This window comes from Schistocerca americana, chromosome 11 (assembly GCF_021461395.2).
Source record: "Schistocerca americana isolate TAMUIC-IGC-003095 chromosome 11, iqSchAmer2.1, whole genome shotgun sequence".
In the NCBI taxonomy this organism is placed as follows: Eukaryota; Metazoa; Arthropoda; class Insecta; order Orthoptera; family Acrididae; genus Schistocerca; species Schistocerca americana.
Window position 1 is genome coordinate 66,812,902 of NC_060129.1, and position 19,117 is coordinate 66,832,018.

General features: G+C 39.7%; 1 long non-coding RNA gene across 1 annotated transcript in view; it reads right to left on the minus strand.

Moving 5' to 3' along the window:
- Positions 1-19,117, minus strand: part of LOC124553588 — a 33,056-nt gene that overhangs the window by 8,126 nt on the left and 5,813 nt on the right. Inside the window, exon 2 of the long non-coding RNA XR_006968068.1 lies at positions 12,920-12,961. This is a non-coding gene — a long non-coding RNA (uncharacterized LOC124553588). The remainder of the gene's footprint in view (positions 1-12,919; positions 12,962-19,117) is intronic.

Below are 19,117 nucleotides of genomic sequence, written 5' to 3' on the forward strand. Positions count from 1 at the left end.
TTCATTGGCTACTTGTTTAAAATTAAAATGTGCACTTTAGGACGTAACTGCAATAGATGAACTGTCTGCTACTCATTAGGTTGTTCAGTCACCCCTTTGGTGGGGAAGTAAAGTTGGTTCCTTTGGTATGCACATGGGGTACTTATTAGTGCATGCTGCTACTGCTTATGTTGCAACTTCAGTACTGTACATATACCTGACTTAACAGTAACAAAATCAGCAGATATGTAGATGTCACATTCGTAACATATAATCAAATTGAAGAGCAAATAGAAATGATGTTATGTAGATTCAACAGCTTTCATAAGAACAGCCATTTCACACAGAGAGAACACCAGAAAGATAACAATATAAACTTCTTTCACATGACAATAACAAATACAAAGCAGACCCTGAACATCAATGTGCACAGAAACCAACACAAACAGTCACTGTCACTGCAAATCCCCCCACCACACACACACCCCAACACATGCAAAACAATCTGCATTCACTGCTTTCTTAAACAGAATACAGAAATTCCCACTTCATGCTGGCGACAATGACCCACAAACACACACAATCAAATAGATTTCACAAAACAATGGCTATGATGAATATGAACTAGGTGCGCTATCACAACACATACCAGAAAACAAAAGCAAACAAACTGACAGGGCCATCAGCCAACATACAAAAACCCAACTGTTTAACTATACCGCAATTCAGAGCCATTTTATACAAAACAGCCAACCTGTTGGAAACCAAAGGTATCAGGATCACTTCTGCCAACAACAACTTAACTGGTTCATGACATCTCACAAACAACAGAAGAACTGAGCAAATTACAAACTTACAGAGCTATATGCAGTCATTGCAACTACTGTAATACTACAGTGATCAAATGGGCAGAAATTTTAAAACCCATTTTAAAGAACTTGTTGACCGTTTGAGACTTGATGAACCTAAGAAGTCAGCCACAGCAAAACACATGGACAAAACAGGCCACAGTGTTGCAACAGCATAATTTCAAAAAGAGCTGGAAAATGGCCATCTCGGAGGAAACGGATGAGTCATCCACGTTAAAAGTTGAAAAACAAGATCGTAAATGAAACAGTGGAGTTTAACAACCCACATTTCTTGACCAACTTCAATTCAATAGAACACATATACACATTAAGATCATACACAAACCTAGGTCCCAGCAACATCTTTGAAATTCTTTAAAATAAAATTTTATAGTGTCATTTCTAAAATAAAATTGTCACAGTTTCCCATTCTGTAATATATGTTGTCGAGCAATATCAGTGATGTGACAGTATAATATGTAGAATGCATCGCAAGTGACTGCCAACAGCCGGGTAGACATACTGATAGGTAGATCAAAACACAGTCTGTTCTGACTGCCGTGTTGCTTTGCTCCAGTCAAGTTCTTTTGCGATATCGTGTTTCGAGTTACCTTCGGGAATTTGCCAACGATGGCTAACAAATTCATAGAAATGTTCATAGAAATGGAGGTTGCTGAACACATTGTAAGAAGACAGCCACTTCAGATGAACAAAGTGAGTTGTTATTTAAAATTTTTCTGTGTGAACAGCAGACCAACAAACAAAGAGGCATCGCCTCTTATTAAGCTATCCTTCTGTTTCCCTGCAGGATGCCCACAGCAGCTGCCAAGACTACACACAAACTTTAACATCTACGCACCCTTGCGCTAAATATTTTTCTACTGCCACTGCAGCTCAATGATGATGCCTAACCTCAAAGTATGTTGCTAATTAAATAATTTCAGTCGTCAACAAATTTTGTGACTGGTAGCAGTATTTCAAAAACCTTTTCATAGTTAAGAAACACACAGTAGCAAAAAGCCTCGTTGCATATCATTTCCTGGCCACATACGTGTCCTTGTCGTGTTCGCCATTGTGGGTGCTACACTAGGTTTCTGGTATTCTGGCGACGGGGGCTACGGTTCCCCAGGGAGAGGGCTGAGATATCCATAACCCTTCTACATGTACAAGCAGAGTGAGGGAGAAATGACTGTCCACATGCCTCCTTAAGGGTCCTAATTTCTCTTATCTTCGTGGTCCTTACATGAAATGTACATTTGTGGCAGTAGGATCAATCTGCAGTCAGCTTCAGATGCCGGTCCTCTAAATATTCTCAACAGTCTTCCTCGAAAAGCGTGTCACCTTCCCTCCAGGGATTCCCATTTGAGTTCGAGTTCCCGAAACATCTCCATAATACTTGCAGGCTGATCGAACCTACTAGTAACAAATCTAGCAGCCCACATCTGCATTGCTCCAATGTATTCATTTAATTCTCCCTTGTGCGCATCCCTGGCACTCTAGAATAGGTTACTCAAGAACAGGTCGCACTAGTGTCCTATATGCTGTCGCCTTTACAGATGAACCACACTTTCCCAAAATTCTCTCTATAAACTCGAGTCAAGCATTTGCCTTTCCTACTACAATCCTTACATGCTCATTCCATTTCAGATCACTTTGCAATGTTACACCTCGATATTTAAACAACATGACTGTCAAGCAATGCACTACTAATGCTATAATCAAACATTACAGACAATGCACTACTAATGCTATAATCAAACATTACAAATATTTTCTTGCTCATTTACATTAACTCATATATTTCTACTTTTAGAGGTAGCTGCCTTTCATCACACCAACTAGAAATATAGTCTAAGTCATACTGTATCCTCCTACAGTCACTCAGTGATGATACTATCCCATACACTACAGCATCATCTGCTAACAGCCGCAGATTGCTGCTCACCCTATCTGCCAGATCATTTTTGTATACAGAAAATAACATAGCTCCTATTACACTTCCCTGGGTCACTCCTGATGACACGCTCACCATCGAGAACAACATACTGTGTTCTGTTACTTATGAGCCACTCATATATTTGAGAACCTATTCCATACGCTCGTATCTCCGTTAACAGTCTGTAGTGAGGCACTGTGTCAAATGTTTTTTTTAGAAATCTAGGAATATGGAATCTACATCCTGCCCTTCATTCACAGTTCAAAGGATATCATATGGGAAAAGGAAAAGCCAAGTTTCACATGACACATGAGTGATGCTTTCTAAAACTGTGCTGACTGAAGGACAGAAGCATTTCAGTATTCAGGAAATTTATTACATTTGAATTGAAAATACATTCAGGAACTCTGTAGCAAATCAATGTTAAAGATATTAGTCTGTAATTTTGTGAATCGGTTATTCAACCTTTCTTACATACAGGAGCCACTTACGCTTTTTTCCACTCACTTTGGACTTTGAGTTGGGCAGGAATTCATGATAAATGCAAGCTAAGTACAGGACCAATGCCATAGAGTACTCTTTGAAACCAACCTGGTGACACTTGTTTTCAGCTGTTTCCCTTGTTTCTCTATGCCAGAGGTACACTACCGCTCATTATTTTCGATACACCCTGCTATTTCATATTTACAACACAAATCGAACATTATTTCTCACAAAATATTATTATATTAACTTCCACATATATAATACTATCGCAATCATTATATTTTACTTTCATTAAAGTACCCTCCTTTGGATTTAATGAATGTCTCACAAAGTCGAAGCATGCAGTCAATCAGTTTTTGTAGGTATTGTGGATCTATATGATTCCACACATCCTTAACAATACTCCAGAGATATTCCTTGCTGGATATATTAACTTCCATGATATATCTGTACACTTCATCCCAGACTATTTCAATGGGATTACAATCAGGGCTTTGAGACGGCCATACCATATCATTCAGTACTTTCTGTTCTTCCTTTGATGCAATGTAGTTCAACAGTATGCTGACCAATGTTTTGAGTCATTAACCTGTTTTAAGGTGAACCCCTTCCCTATTAAGTGCAATCCACTTCATATTGCCCGATATTGAAGTATGTGGTGGTACTGCTTCTGATCCATACACCCCTCTATTTACACTACGTCACCAACTCTATCCACAGCAAAACATACCCAAACCATAATAGAACCTCCACCGTGTTTAACTGTAGGTAGAACACACTTCTCGGCTACCGTTTGCCCTACAAATCGGAGAACAAATGTTATCCTTCTGGTTCCAAAAATCTGTAACTCCGATTCATCGGTGAATAACACCTTCATCCACTCTTCCAGTGTCCAACTACGGTGTTTTCTAGCCCATTCAAATCTCCTTAGAAGGGGTTTCCTTACTGTGACATATCCTTTCAACCCGATTTCAGTCAGCCTCCTTTTTACTATTGCAACAGATGTTGTTGTCGTGTTCACTTCTACCAATTCAGCATGAATTTGAGGCACTGTTTTGAATCTGTTTCTCTTACTGGTAATTCTGATATATTTATCTCACTTTTGGTTGTTTTACGAGTTCGTCCTGGTCATGGTATGTCCTTATTGCTACCTATTGTCTCCTGGCAGTGAAAGGTGTATTGACTCCCCCTACAGACACACTACACTGTTTCACAATTTGGCGAATAGAGAAACCTGCTTGGCTATGTGCTACAATACCAGCCAGTTTTTCTACGGACATCTCCACTCGTGAAGCCATACTATCAGTGTGCACACTTCAATTATTTATTTAGCGTATGGGAAGTACAAATCACGTATGAAAAATCTAAAAGTACATAACACACAAAACAGTTACAATATCACAAACAAACATCTAGGTTAGAAATATAATCGATTGCACTGTTAGTCGCATCCATGAAGTCCCTTGTTGGCCCAGGGTAGGCCCTCAGAGGGCATTCTACCACGATATGGTGAATTGTCTGCCTGTCAGCGCCGCAGTCGCACTGTGGTGATGGCACTATGCTCCATTTGTACAAGGAGTCCGCACAACGGCCGTGGCTCGTCCTGCTCCTGTTAAGGGTAGACCAGATTTTGCAGGGCAAATCAAAGCCCCGAGGTCTGTTAGATGTTCCCAATAAGGTGTTAACCTGAGGCGGTGTCTTTTCCTCCCATTCTTCTCTCCAGCGGTCCTCAAGAATAAAAGCGTTCTTTACCAGATCTTTGGCACTTGCGAGAGGGGGGTGTCTGGATTTCAATCTATTTTGCTCAATTCCATTACTCAGGGTGTGGATACGAAGATCTGGGCTATTTTGGATTTTTCGACACTCCCTGACAAGTGCGTGTTCTCTGCGCAAATGTGGTGGCGGGATATGGCTCAATACAGGCAGCCATTGGACAGGAGTTGACCTGATCATTCCAGAGATAACCCTCATCGTTTGGTTCAAGACTGCATCCACCTTCTTGATGTGAGCACTATTTAACCATATTGGGGAACAGTACTCTGTTGCAGAATAGACAAGTCCTAGTGCAGAGCTACGCAGAACGGAGGCAGTGGACCCCCAACTAGTGCCACAAAGCTATTAGACAATGTTGTTTCTAGTTCTGACTTTTTCAGCAGTGTTTACAAGGTGTTGTTTATAGCTCAATGTTCTATCGAGTGTCACGCCCAGATACTTTGGTGTTCTATTATATGGAAGAATGCCGCCATCAAAGCAGATCTTGAGCTCTTTGTTTGCTAATTTGTTATTCAGGTGGAAACAAGTGGCCTCTGTTTTGGATGGGCTGGGTTGGAGCCTCCAGTCACGGAAGTATTTTCCTAGAGTGGTCAAATCGCTGGATAGTGTGATCTCAGTTCCCTCCATCACTCGGTGTTGTGTGGCCAAGGCCCAGTCGTCCGCATATCCGAACATTTTGGATCTCGTCCTAGGCATATCGGCTATATACATGCTGAAAAGCAGTGGAGCCAGTACTGAGTCTTGGGGCAGGCCATTATTTTCATGAATTTACTTCTGTTGTTACCAATGACAACCTGGAATGGTCTATTGCAGAGCATTTCGTTGATAAGGTTAGCCGTTTTTAGACATGGCACGATGCGGAGGAGCTTATAAATCAGGCCCTGTCTCCAGACAGTGTCGAACGCCGCCGTCAGGTCAACAAATACCACTGATGTTTTTTGCTGTCTTTGGAAGCCCGCCTCGATGTAGGTTGTTAGAGCGAGGACCCAATCCGTGCAGCTTCTTTTCGGCCGGAAGCCCGCCTGTTCTACCGGTACAGCCTCCAGGATGACTTCGCTCATTCTGTTGTACGTAAGTCTCTCCAGTAATTTATAGATCATGCTGAGTAAGGCGATTGGGCGGTAGCTCTGAGGTTGGTCACTCAGTTTGCCCGGTTTTAATATGGCAACAATTTTAGCCTTTTTGAGAGTGTGCGGAATTTGTCCAGTTTGCAACACATTAGAGAAGAATCGCGCAAGCCATAATCTTGCAAATTTACCACAGTGGAGCAGAAATTCTGGGTGAATCCCATCAAACCCTGGGGCCTTTCTTGGTTTTATATCGTTCAGGGCCATATTTAACTCTTCAACTGAAAAGGGTTGGGAATAAGATGTATTGTTCTCTGCTGTCGATTTTAGCTCTTTAAGCTCCTTTTTAATTTTTATAGTATGGGCTCGTTCCTTTGGGGCCCTGGACGTCTTCCTGATGTGAACCGCAACTGTATTTGGGGACATAGCGCTGGTCATTCGCAGATTTTTACCTCCACCTCCAAGTCTCCGAAGCAAAGACCACACCCTTCTGCTTCAATGTCACGAAGGAACTGAAATGCAGGAACCACACGTTATGTATCTTAGCAACGCTTGTCATTCGCTGCGGACATCACATCACTACAGGGAAAATACAGGTCCACTAAATGCGGCGTCTGTCGCCAAATAGGTAAACAAACATATCAGATAGGTACATAATATTTATGTATACAACACTGTTTGTTGGATACTGTTGTATCTCTATGACCACAAACAAAAATCATGACATCTGTACAACTGTTGTACTATTCCTTTGCTTCGTCAACCGTACCCATGGTATTAGACCTTATCTACAGAATCTAGATGTCATTTATTGGGTGTACTGAAATTAATTAGCAGTAGTGTATCTGTTATTGTATCTTCCATATGAGGGTCCGTGCAGTGGTCAAACTATCTTCGAATGACTCTAAAACTGTCCTTATATAGGACCAGACAACTTCACCATCACACTCTAATTAAAACTCAATAGAGAAAATATTCTTATCAATGTCTCTTCGATATACTTCCCACGAATTACTGAGCAGTACGTGTTGTTAGTGGGTGTCAATAACAGGCAATGGAAATGCCTGAATTCTGTTGCTTAAGTCGATCGGGTGAAAGCAGTTTGGAATTCTTGAAATCGAGGAGTCGACCGATAGCATTTGTAGGGTTTGCAGGAGGAGGCTAGTGCTGTCTGGGGTGGAGCTGGTGTTCCAAAGTATTCACCATCAACAGTTACCTTCCAATCCTGGAAAGACTACAACAATAGGAGGTGTATTTCTGAGTGTGGGTGTGAATTCTGTCCAGTCATTTTGCGAACACACATACACTACATATGCGTATGCCTTATATCACATAGCAGATCCATAAATTCCAACTGCTTTCATGGAAACTGAGTGTGGTATTTTTGTGCAACTTTTTCCTTTCTGACTCTAAACTGTTCACCATTTTTGTCTTTGTGTATATTTTTGACACAAGTTGGTATGAACCAGCTGGAGGTGGTGTCGTAAGTGTATGCTATGTACACAATCCAGTCCCACTGATGAATCTCGGATTTATTCCCGACTGTAGTTAGATATGGGGCTTTCTGGAGACTTCTCACATTGTTGGGAGGTGAAGGCTATTTTAAAATGAAGACTGAAAAAGCCATTATTCAACTGAGATTCGTACTGTGAAACCGTGCTTCTTGCCAAATTTTACTATTGTAAGTCAATGTAAAGCACGCTATAGGATTTGACGAGTGGGTTTGTGGGTGTCAAATATGTGAAATAAGTGGCCATACTGCACTGACTTGGAGAAGCTTAAATATTTTACACTGCCAAGGAACCATAGTAGCTGACAAAAAATTTCAACTTGGTACACTTGATACCTGTACCCATTCCTGGAAAAAAGGAGTCTCAACAGATGGATCAATGTTGGGGCCACTCCTGTTCCTTATTTATATAAATGATAAGCCCTCTAGTATTACGGGTAACTGGAATCGTAAACCCTGACCTTGGTCAGACACTTAATCATTGATCAGATAATCAAACAAATATGAGGAGTCTTCTATTAAAAGAATCCACCGGTTTGGACAGTCACGTAGAGATTATCCAGGCGAAGACACCATTCGGATACGGTGGGGTGTCACGTAGAGTACAAAGGCGAGTCTGAGCACCTAGCGATGCACTGAATGAACAAACAAGCAACATATTCCACATAAGAAGATGCTAAAATTAATTCTTTAAGGAAAGTTGGTAAATTGAAACATTTAACAGATGTCTTAGATCAACAGAACATAGTTATCACAGCCCTTCAAGAGTTAACCGGGACACTATCGAATCAGGGGGATATCGAATTTATAAGGGACCACCAGGAGAAAGGATAATAGAAAATCTTCCCCAATTTGGTGTGGGTTTCTTGGTACACAATAGAATACTTGATTCCATTGACGATCTTTCGTCCAATTCCTCAAGAATGGCATTGTTGACAATTAAGGTGGAAAACAAAAGATATACACTGATAAATATTGATGCTCCAACTAATGTTAAAAATAGAACTGACAAGGATGGAACAGAAAAATTCTGGGATGAACTTGATCAACTAGTAAGGACCATACTAGAAACTAACATTAAAATTCTGCTTGGAGACTGTAATGCGAAGACAAGACGAGAGAAGAAATTTCGAGGTGTGGTGGGGCGATGGCCAGTTCATAAACTTATTAACAGGAATGCGGAATGGTTAATTGAATTTCATTCTACAAATGGATTGGTGTTGAAGACAACAAGGTTTAAGAGAAGATCACATAAGTAAATGACATGGAAATGTCCTAACATCAAGCTACTAGAGTTCCAGATAGATGTGGCCATGGATCAGAAATACCATAAGGAAGTCTATTATAAGTGCTGTGTGGCGTTGATGTTTATTCAGACCACCACATTTCTAAAATTAAAATCTAACTGAAACCTAAAAGAAAATGCAAGCCTCAAAAGTTAGATACAAAGAGAACATATGATCCTACTTATAATATTAATAATCAAATATATTAAGAGAGATCAAGAATACCTTTAAGTGACAATCTAGAAGCCACTGTCAATTGATTAAAAGCCTTAGCTGAAGAAGTAGCTCTTGTATGGAAACGCGAGAAACATGCTTGGTGGAATGAGGAATGTGATGTAGTGATTCAATGTAAACGTAAGACCTGGTTAAATTACTGACAAAAGAGAACTGAAAGCTCCAGGGAGGAATTAATAAATGCTAGATGATCAACTGCCAAAGAAATCAGTTGGGTCAAAAGGCAATTTCATAAGGAATCGGTAAAAATCTATGGAGGATGCTTTCAATCACCACAAAACCAGACATTACTAACAGACATTCAAACAGTACCAGTCGAAATACACTCCACCTACTCTTATGATGAAGGATACAAACGGAAAGGCAGCACACAACAATTACGACAATTCAATGATATTGGCTAAATATTTCAAATAGTTACTAAATAGTGTGGAACCTGAACATCATTCTGAATCTGACCCCTATCCAAGAAACAAAACACATTTAGAAAGACTTATACCACCACTTCCAGATGAAGTACAAGCAGCGATTAACTCACTTCGGAATTATAAAGCAGCAGGTGAGAACCAACTAGTGGCAGAACTTTAGAAATATGCAAATGTACAAATTATCCTGAACTTAAACATCTTACTGACATTTGGAATACTGACAAGTTGCCAGAGGAATGGAATGTTGCGATAATCCATCCACTACACAAAAAAGGAGATAGATTGGATCCAAATAATTATAGGGGTATATCCCGACTGGATATTACTTATAAAATTTCTTCCAAGGTTCTGTATTTCAGAATTCATGAACAGCTTGATGGTGAACTAGGCGAATATCAAGGAGGCTTTTGTCCAGGACGAAGCTGTCCTGATCAAATTATTAGTCTCATATGGATAATGAAACATCGAAGGGTCAGGGACAAGAAACTAGTGATCACGTTTGTTGATTTTAAAAAGGCCTACGATAGTATCCATCGTGAAACTCTACTGTCAATTCTTAAAGAATTTGGTTTACGTCAGAAACGTGTCAACCTCGTTGCAGTCACCCTTCAATATACTAAAGCTAGAGTAAGGTTCAGAAATGAATTCTCTAAACCTTTTGAGATCCATACTGGCCTATGACAAAGCAATTGATTGTCTCCATTATTGTTCTATTGGGTGTTGGACAAAATCATGTGCAAATGGAACAAGATATGCTCACCACCTGTTAAGACTGGATGAAAGATTCAACTTAACTGCCTTGCATTTGCAGATGATTTGGTGCTGTTAGCAAACAATATTAATGAAGCAAAGGTTCAGACAGAACAAATAGAACGACTAGCGGCAAAGATCGGATTGCAAATTTCGTTTGGGAAAACAGAAATGATGCCCAGCTTTCTCGGTTGACACATCCCGTATCATACTCCATAATGATCAAATAATTAAAATAAAGTTTAAATGTCTTGGTGACATTATTACCTGGAATGTTAATGAAAGAGCATCAGTAGATAGTAGAACATTAGAACTTCTGTGAGCGCAGAGAACAATGTGGCCACCTACTAAAAACAATCTCTCTCAATAAATGCTAAATTTCGACATTACTCCTCCATCGTTAAACTGGAAGCAACATATGCAAGTGAAACACTATTCCGACTAAATACTCAAGCAACAACTGACAAATTGCAGAAAGTTGAGATAAGAATACTCCTAACAATTATCAGTAAGAAACATCAAGTTAATGGGCAGAGGAGACTTTTGCCAAATTCAGTAGTGTATAAACAAAGTGAATCCATTTTTGATAAAATGCAGAAAACAAGGATTGCATTTTTCAGCCACATATCTCACCTTCCAAATACTAGAATCCTGAAGCAACTTTTTGACTACTTCTGGAACAGTAAAACCAAAAACATCTGGTTTAAAGAAGTACAAAGTGATCTGGATGAACTGAACATCACCACGCACCAAATTCAACAAAGTGAAGAGAAACTGCTTCTGGAGAACAAATACACACGGCTGAGATTCTAACCATCAGAATGGAGGAAATATTTCATATCTGCAGAAGAACGAGCAGCCAGATCACTGCGAATGAAGAAGTTTTGGAAAACGAAGAAATTGCTGACTGCTAAGACCTAAATTTAATCATTGTAGACTGTTGTATTATGTTTGATTTTAGTGCTCCAATGTGGGCATAAACTATGTAAATAAATAAATAATTATGGATAACTCTAAAATATGTCTGTTCCTGATAACACTAGCTTGGTAGTAAAGGATGTTGCGCGCAACATTGGCTCGGTTTCAAATAGTGCAGTTCACGACATTAAGTTCATGGCCTGTAGAAAATAAACTAACGCTAAATCACAGTAAGACTCAGTTTTAACAGTTTCTAACACAATTCCACAAAACCTGACATTTTAATTTCACAGAATGGGCATATGATTAGTGAAACTGAACAGTTCAGATTTCTAGGTGTTCAGATAGATAGTAAACTGTCGTAGAAAGCACACGCTCAGGATCTTGTTCAAAGACTTAATGCTGCCATTTTTACGATTCGAATGCAATCTGAACTGAGTGATCGCCCAACATGAAAATTAGTCTACTCTGCTTATTTTCATTCACTTATGTCATATGGTATTATGTTTTTTGGGTAACTATTCCCATCCTAAAAGGATAGTTTTGGCCCAGTAACAGGTGGTTCGAGCAATAAGTCGCGTAAGTTAACGAACCTCTTGTAGACCCCTGTTCACAGGTCTGGGTATTTCGACATTGGCCTCAATATATATATTCCTTACTGTCATTTCTTGTCAATAATATTAGCTTATTTCCAAGAATAAGCAGCTTTCACTCAATTAATACTCGGCAGAAATCAATCCCGCATTTGGATTGGACTCCCTTAACTCTTGTGCAGAAAGGTGTGCAGTATACTGCTGCAACCATTTTCAAGAAGTTACCACTAGAATTCAAAAATCTAGCAGTAATCCATGCACTTTCAAATATAAACTAAAGAGTTTCCTCATGGGTCACTCCTCCTATTCTGTTGAGGAGTTCCTTAAAAATCAAGCTGATTCTTACGTTATATTGCTGACTGGGTTTACTGAAACTTATGGCTTGACATTTTTCAGGCTCATACACATTTTATTTTTATCTGTTATTACTTTTATGTTGTAATGTCATGTACTGACACATTCCAGGACCTTGGAGATTTGCTCCTCAATTTGGTTTTACAGAACTTGACGCGTAAATAAATAAAATAAAAATGGCCGCACGGGTAGGCAGACAGACGGACGGATAACATAGTGATCCTGTATGGGTTCCATTTTTATCAGCTGAGATACGGAACTCTAAAAATGAGGAATTGTGCAGTTTATTAATAATGTAAGGCACATAGGCCCACATTTTGCATGTATTGTTACATATTAGTACACATATTTTGTTTGTGTTGTATTATTGTTTATTTGAGATATTCCTTGGGCGATGTGTGGCATTAGAAATTTGTCAGAAAATGCCTTTATGTCACACCAAGTACACGACAGAGCTTCCAACTCTACATGGATGTCTTAAGGAGCACCTCAGAGTAAGAGATATCTAACACTGTCAATGAAAGCTACATGCAAAAATGCTTCTGTAAAAACTTGTACAGAAAAGCTGACAGTGAGTACTAAAAATTGCTCTGATGTATATACAGAGGTAGCATATAACAAGGTACTCTGTTATCTAATTCTGTCGATAACTATTTCCCAGTATGAAGGAGTAAATAATAATGATAAATAATAGTAAAGAATATAGTGAAAAGGAAAATACTTTAAGAGTAACAAAATTTTAATGGATTTTACATACAGCAGACTCTCTCACATGGCAGTCCTGGAGTGTAACATGAATCTGGAATGGAAGAAATTTGGTTTGACAGTTAAAATAGAAAATAATTACTAACAACTTGCTACACATATTTGTAATCAAAATTTACTATATTTTTGTCATCTCATGCCTTGGAGTTAGATATCTGGACTGTACTGAAACTTAACATGAGGAGGCTAAGTATTTACATCAAGAAATTACTACAGGAATTTATTACCCTTTTCTGTTTGGACTTTGATCATGTAGCAAATTTATCAAGACTGAAGATTATTTTATTACACTACTGGTCATTAAAATTGCTACATTATGAAGATGACGTGCTATAGGCGCAAAATTTAATCGACCGGAAGAAGATGCTGTGATACGCAAATGATTAGCTATTCAGAGCATTCACATAAGGTTGACGACGGTGGCGACACCTACAACGTGCTGACATGAGGGAAGTTGCCAACCGATTTCTCATACACAAACAGCAGTTGACCGGCGTTGTCTGGTAAAACATTGTCGTGATGCCTCGTGTAAGGAGGAGAAATGCGTACCATCACGTTTCCGACTTTGATAAAGGTCGGATTGTAGCCTATCACGATTGCGGTTTATCGTATCGCGACACTGCTGCTCGCGTTGGTCGAGATCCAATGACTGTTAGCAGAATATGGAATTGGTTGGTTCAGGAGGGTAATACGGAACGCCGTGCTGGATCCCAACGGCCTCGTATCACTAGCAGTCGACATGACAGGCATCTTATCCGCATGGCTGTAGCGGATCGTGCAGCCACATCTCGATCCCCGAGTCAACAGATGGTGATGTTTGCATGACAACAACCATCTGCACAAACAGTTCGACGCAGCAGCATGGACTATCAGCTCGGAGACCACGGCTCTGGTTACCCTTGATGCTGCATCACAAGCAGGACCATCTGCGATGGTGTACTCAATGACGAACCTGGGTGCACGAATGGCAAAATGTCATTTTTTCGGATGCATCCAGGTTCTGTTTACAGCATCATGATGGTCGCATCCGTGTTTGGCGACATCGCAGTCAACACACATTGGAAGCGTGTATTCGTCATCGCCATACTGGCGTATCACCCGGCGTGATGGTATAGGGTGCCATTGGTTACAAGTCTCTGTCACCTCTTGTTCACACTGACGGCACTTTGAACAGTGGACGTTACATTTCAGATGTTTCACGACCCGTGGCTCTACCCTTCATTCGATCCCTGCGAAACGCTACATTTCAGCCGGAATAGGGGCACATGTTGCAGGTCCTGTACGGGCCTTTCCGGATACAGAAAATGTTCGACTGCTGCCCTGGCCAGCACATTCTCCAGATCTCTCACCAACTGAAAACTTCTGGTCAATGTTGGCCGAGCAACTGGCTCGTCACAATGCGCCAGTCACTACTCTTAATGAATTGTGGTATCGTGTTGAAGCTGCACGGGCAGCTGTACTTGTACAAGCCATCCAAGCTCTGTTTGACTCAATGCCCAGGTGTATAAAGGCCGTTATTACGGCCAGAGGTGGTTGTTCGGGGTACTGATTTCTCAGGATCTATGCACCCAAATTGCATGAAAATGTAATCACATGACAGTTCTAGTATAATGTATTTGTCCAATGAATACCCATTTATCATCTTCATTTCTTCTTGGTGTAGCAATTTTAATGGCCAGTAGTGTACATGTGGAAGACAAATAAGGAATAAAATAACATCACTGTTTGTGGGAGCACCTTCCTACAAAGAGCAAGGGTAAGCTATTATCATGGAAAACCTGACAGTCATATCAACTGACCAACACGTAGTTTCAAAATTCAGGGTATCTGAGTAACTACTGGCTCTTCAGACTAGGTTCAGGCACTTGGCAGATAAAACATCTGGCACTGTAATGATTTAAGATTATATTTATTTTGGAAGTTTCATAGATGATAATACATTTGTCTCATTAACTCTAAGAGTCTGCTACAAGATGAGAAGTAGTTAGATTATCACAATGGGAACAAGATGAGTAACTGGCAGAAAGTTAAGGAGAAGTATTTTAGGCATATACGAACCGACATACAAGATGTAATTGGTATAAGCTGCCAAAAAAAGATCATGTTAGTAAATCACAACCAAATGATTTAAAACATCTAGTAAAATGTTTGTCCATTTCCTACAAATGTTCCAGGAAAAAAAAAAAAAGTGTTCGACTCGGGACAATGTTTTTGGAAAAGTTGACACTGGACAGCGCACAAAGATTAGATGTGACTTGTGGAAACATTATGCATAGTAGACTGGAAGAATCCATTAAAGAGAATCAAAAACTAAGGGCACCTGTCCCACACATCCTCCAACACAGGTACACTTATGTAAGCGATCGGTTCGCATTATTTAGTGCTGCGCAGGGGCGGTGGCAAGGGGTTAGCTATGGGGCTATAGCCCCAACCCCCCCACCCCCCAATGGAGTATCATGTTACACTGGATAAAATGACTTCAGAAATCAGCAACTACATAACTTCAACAGATTCAACCACTTTTATGATAATATAGCAATACAGGTTGCAATGTAGCTAAACCAATAAATAGCATTTAACTTAAAAAGGGCATCTTACTATTTAATAATATACACTGGATGATTATTAATGTACGAATACCTCTTACAATAATCAAGGAAGCTAAATAGGCCTATGCTGCGTATGCCTACCAACACAAACTGCTGACCCCACACAAAAAACTTCGAAATTGCCGGACATCTGGGACAAATTGTATTATTTTCATGAGCACACACATTCTGTAGACATGTTACCAAAAACTACTTTAAGCAACACCAAATTTTAACAATTTGTCGGTGGAGGACCCCAACTCTCGTTTAGTTAAGCGATATTCCATTCCCCCAAAAACCCCCCTTGACTGACTTCTAGGATCACCCCTGCCCCTGCGCATAAAGATATAGCGAGAGTGAATCAGAAACAAGTAGACAACAACAGATTGCATGGTAAACAAAATACTCATCACAGATTGAACCGTGTTTGACTCACGACAGAATAACTAATTTTCATAACGTGCACACGAGGAATGAACACAATCCATGCCAAGTAGTAGCAACACATTTTCAGTATCACTTTTCTGTAAATGTACGGGCAGGTATAATCGATGATTTAATTATTGGCCCTTACGTTTTACCTGCATGATGGATTCCTAACAATTACCGAAACTATCTAGAGGAGACATTGCTAACAACTTCATTGGAAAATGTTCCATTAGCCATATGTCGCAACACATGGTTCCTCCATGGTGGTGCTCCACCCCACACTGGTCACACAGTATGGAGGTTTTGAATGGACGATTTCTAGGACAATGGATAGGATGTTTTTGTGCATATTGATGGCCAGCATGCAGTCCTGATTTAAATTCACTGGATTTTTTTTACTTTTCGGGCCCTATGAAGGGAATTACTTATGTCCAGAAAGTAATTAGTGTGGATGAACTTACACAGAGGATTTTCGATGCTGCCAATACCGTGAAGGCAAATGAGCACACGCGTGAATGAGTGCGACAAGACTGGGTTCGCCGTCATGAAGCACGTGTTGAAATGAATGGCGGGCATTTTGAACACTGGTGTAACACTAAACAAAGTAATGTGGGTTTCATTACAGTACTATTGTAGCAAGGGGAAACAACCTGAATTTAATTTTCATTGCAGTTTTATTGTAAAAAGAGAAAACAGTTGATTGTATTAATGCACAACAAATTATAATTGATTCATTTTGTACTACGGGAAACACATTTTATTTTATGTAGCTTTTCTTTACTACCATGACCTCCTTTATGGTAATGTTGCAACAGAGAAAACATCTGGTTGTACTTAGTTCATTGATTATGTAAAATGGATTATATGTTGTCAACCAGCCAGTGACTGTTTAAACTGCTTGTTTCGGTAGTATTTTAATACCTAGACACCACGCAGCATTCTTGTACACGTCCAATGCTTACATTGCTCTGCTTCATCCATTACCTTTCTCTGACCACTGTGTCAATGTCTTTAATAGACAAGAAACGCTGTACGCCATCAGATGACAATGTAAACAGAAGTGCATCAACTATCAAACCCACAAATATCTGCCTTTTCGGAATACAAAAATAAAGAATGTGATACAGTGATATCTCAATAGATTTTTTTTTGTCAAGCACAATGACATGTACCTGCTGTATAATTATGGCAGCTTCTATCATTTACACCCTCTATAAGTGTGACTGGATGGTGGCCTAAGGACTTTGTGCCCTGATTAGAAGGTACCATCTGTTAGGGTCTATTATGATGAACCAAATGATGTAAAAATTCATGACGAATCTTAACATTAGTATTGAGGTCAAGTAATGTTTCTTCTTCCTTCTTTTCATTAAAAAAAGAGGGAGGGGGTGAGCACCTACATGGTGTAGATTAACGTAGCGCGAAATCTTTCTCCCCTTGCTACAAGGAAGAACCTACGAGGTTAAGTCAATTATTATACACAAAGTAGTTATAAAATTTTATTGTAATCAAACAGGAAACTTAACAAGAACATCGTTTTTCGACATAGCCTCCTTGCGTTTCAACAAACTTGGTCCATCGTTGTATAAGCCTCCTGATTCCCTCATAAAAGAAGGTTCTCAGTTGAGCTGTGAACCGGGAATGCACCGCTTCTTTCACTGCTTCATCCAAGGCAAATCGACGGCCCTTTAATGCCTGTTAGATTGGATCAAACAAGTGATAGTCAGAACAGGCAAGATCAGTATTATATGGAGGATGATCCAGTACTTCAAATTTGAGTTTCTGGGGTGTTTCAGCAGTGTGGGCAGCAGTATTCAGAAGGGTTTTGTCGTGCAACAACACAACACCTTTTGACAGCAATCCTCAGCATTTGGGCATTTGCTTCGAACTGTAGGCTTTAGCCTGGTAGTAAACATCTCTCTATAACATACATTGTTTATTGTTGTGCCCCTTTCCCCATAATGTTCCAGTATTGGGCCTTGTGCGTCGAAAAAACAGTAGGCATCAGTTTTCCTGCGGATGGTTGTCTCTTGAACTTTTTCTTGCATGGCGAATTTGGTTGTTTCCATTCCATACTCTGCTGTTTACTTTCCAGCTTGTAATGATGGATCCATGTTTCGTCACCAATAATGATCTTGTCTAAGAAGTTGTTCCCTTCATTACCATAGCAATCCAAATATTTTCTGCAGGTGTCCAACCACATTCATTTATGCAACTGTGTGAGTTAATTTGGGACCCATCTTGCACAAACTTTATGAAACGCAAGTCTGTTGTGGATGATTACATAGGCAGAACTGTGACTAATTTGCAGACGATGTGCCACGTCATCAATAGTTAATCGTCTATCTAAGAGAATCATTTCACATGAATGCTCAGTGGTTTCTTCATTTGTGGCGGTAAACGGTTGTTCGGCTCCTTCATCATGTGTAACACTTGTGCGACCATTTCAGAATTTTTTCAATCCATTCCTAGACACTCCATTGTGGCAAAACACTATTCCCGTGCTGTACTGAAAGTCTTCGATGAATTTCGGCCCGATACGCCTTCTGACCACAAAAAATGTATCACTGAACGTTGCTCTTCTTTGGTGCAAATAGACAGCGGAGCAGCCAATGAACAAAGTATGCGTCATCAACGTAAAATGACAGTACTACCAAAATAAACAAAAATATAACTAAATTGTGGATAACAATTGACTTACCGACGTATCTAATAGTAATTAAACCCTTTTTTCTCTGCAGAGACACAATTCTTTTCCTTTTTTTCCCCTGCTACAGACACTGGCTAGTTTTTGGCTGGAATTGCTCAGAAGGGAGAGTCCTCCAGAAATGGTAATGCTAACAGTAATCAAAATGCTTGAAGAAAAGGAACATCCTCTAAGTCTTCTATGAGAGGTAAGTTATAATTTACTGATGTTGGTGCCTTAACAAGTGTAGATTAAGGTTATTATGTGAATAAATGATTAGGTCTCTCCAACAACAAATTACATACGAAGTTCTTATGTTGTATAAGTTAAAATGGGTTTTGTATATTACGTGACAAAACTGGGTTTATACTGTTTTATTCTGGGTGGCAGTAATATTAATTGGTATGGATTTTCAGGGGAGGTTAATTTAACTTACTTCATGTAGTTACATTAATTGCTTAATCTGGTTTAACTAAAAGATTAATGA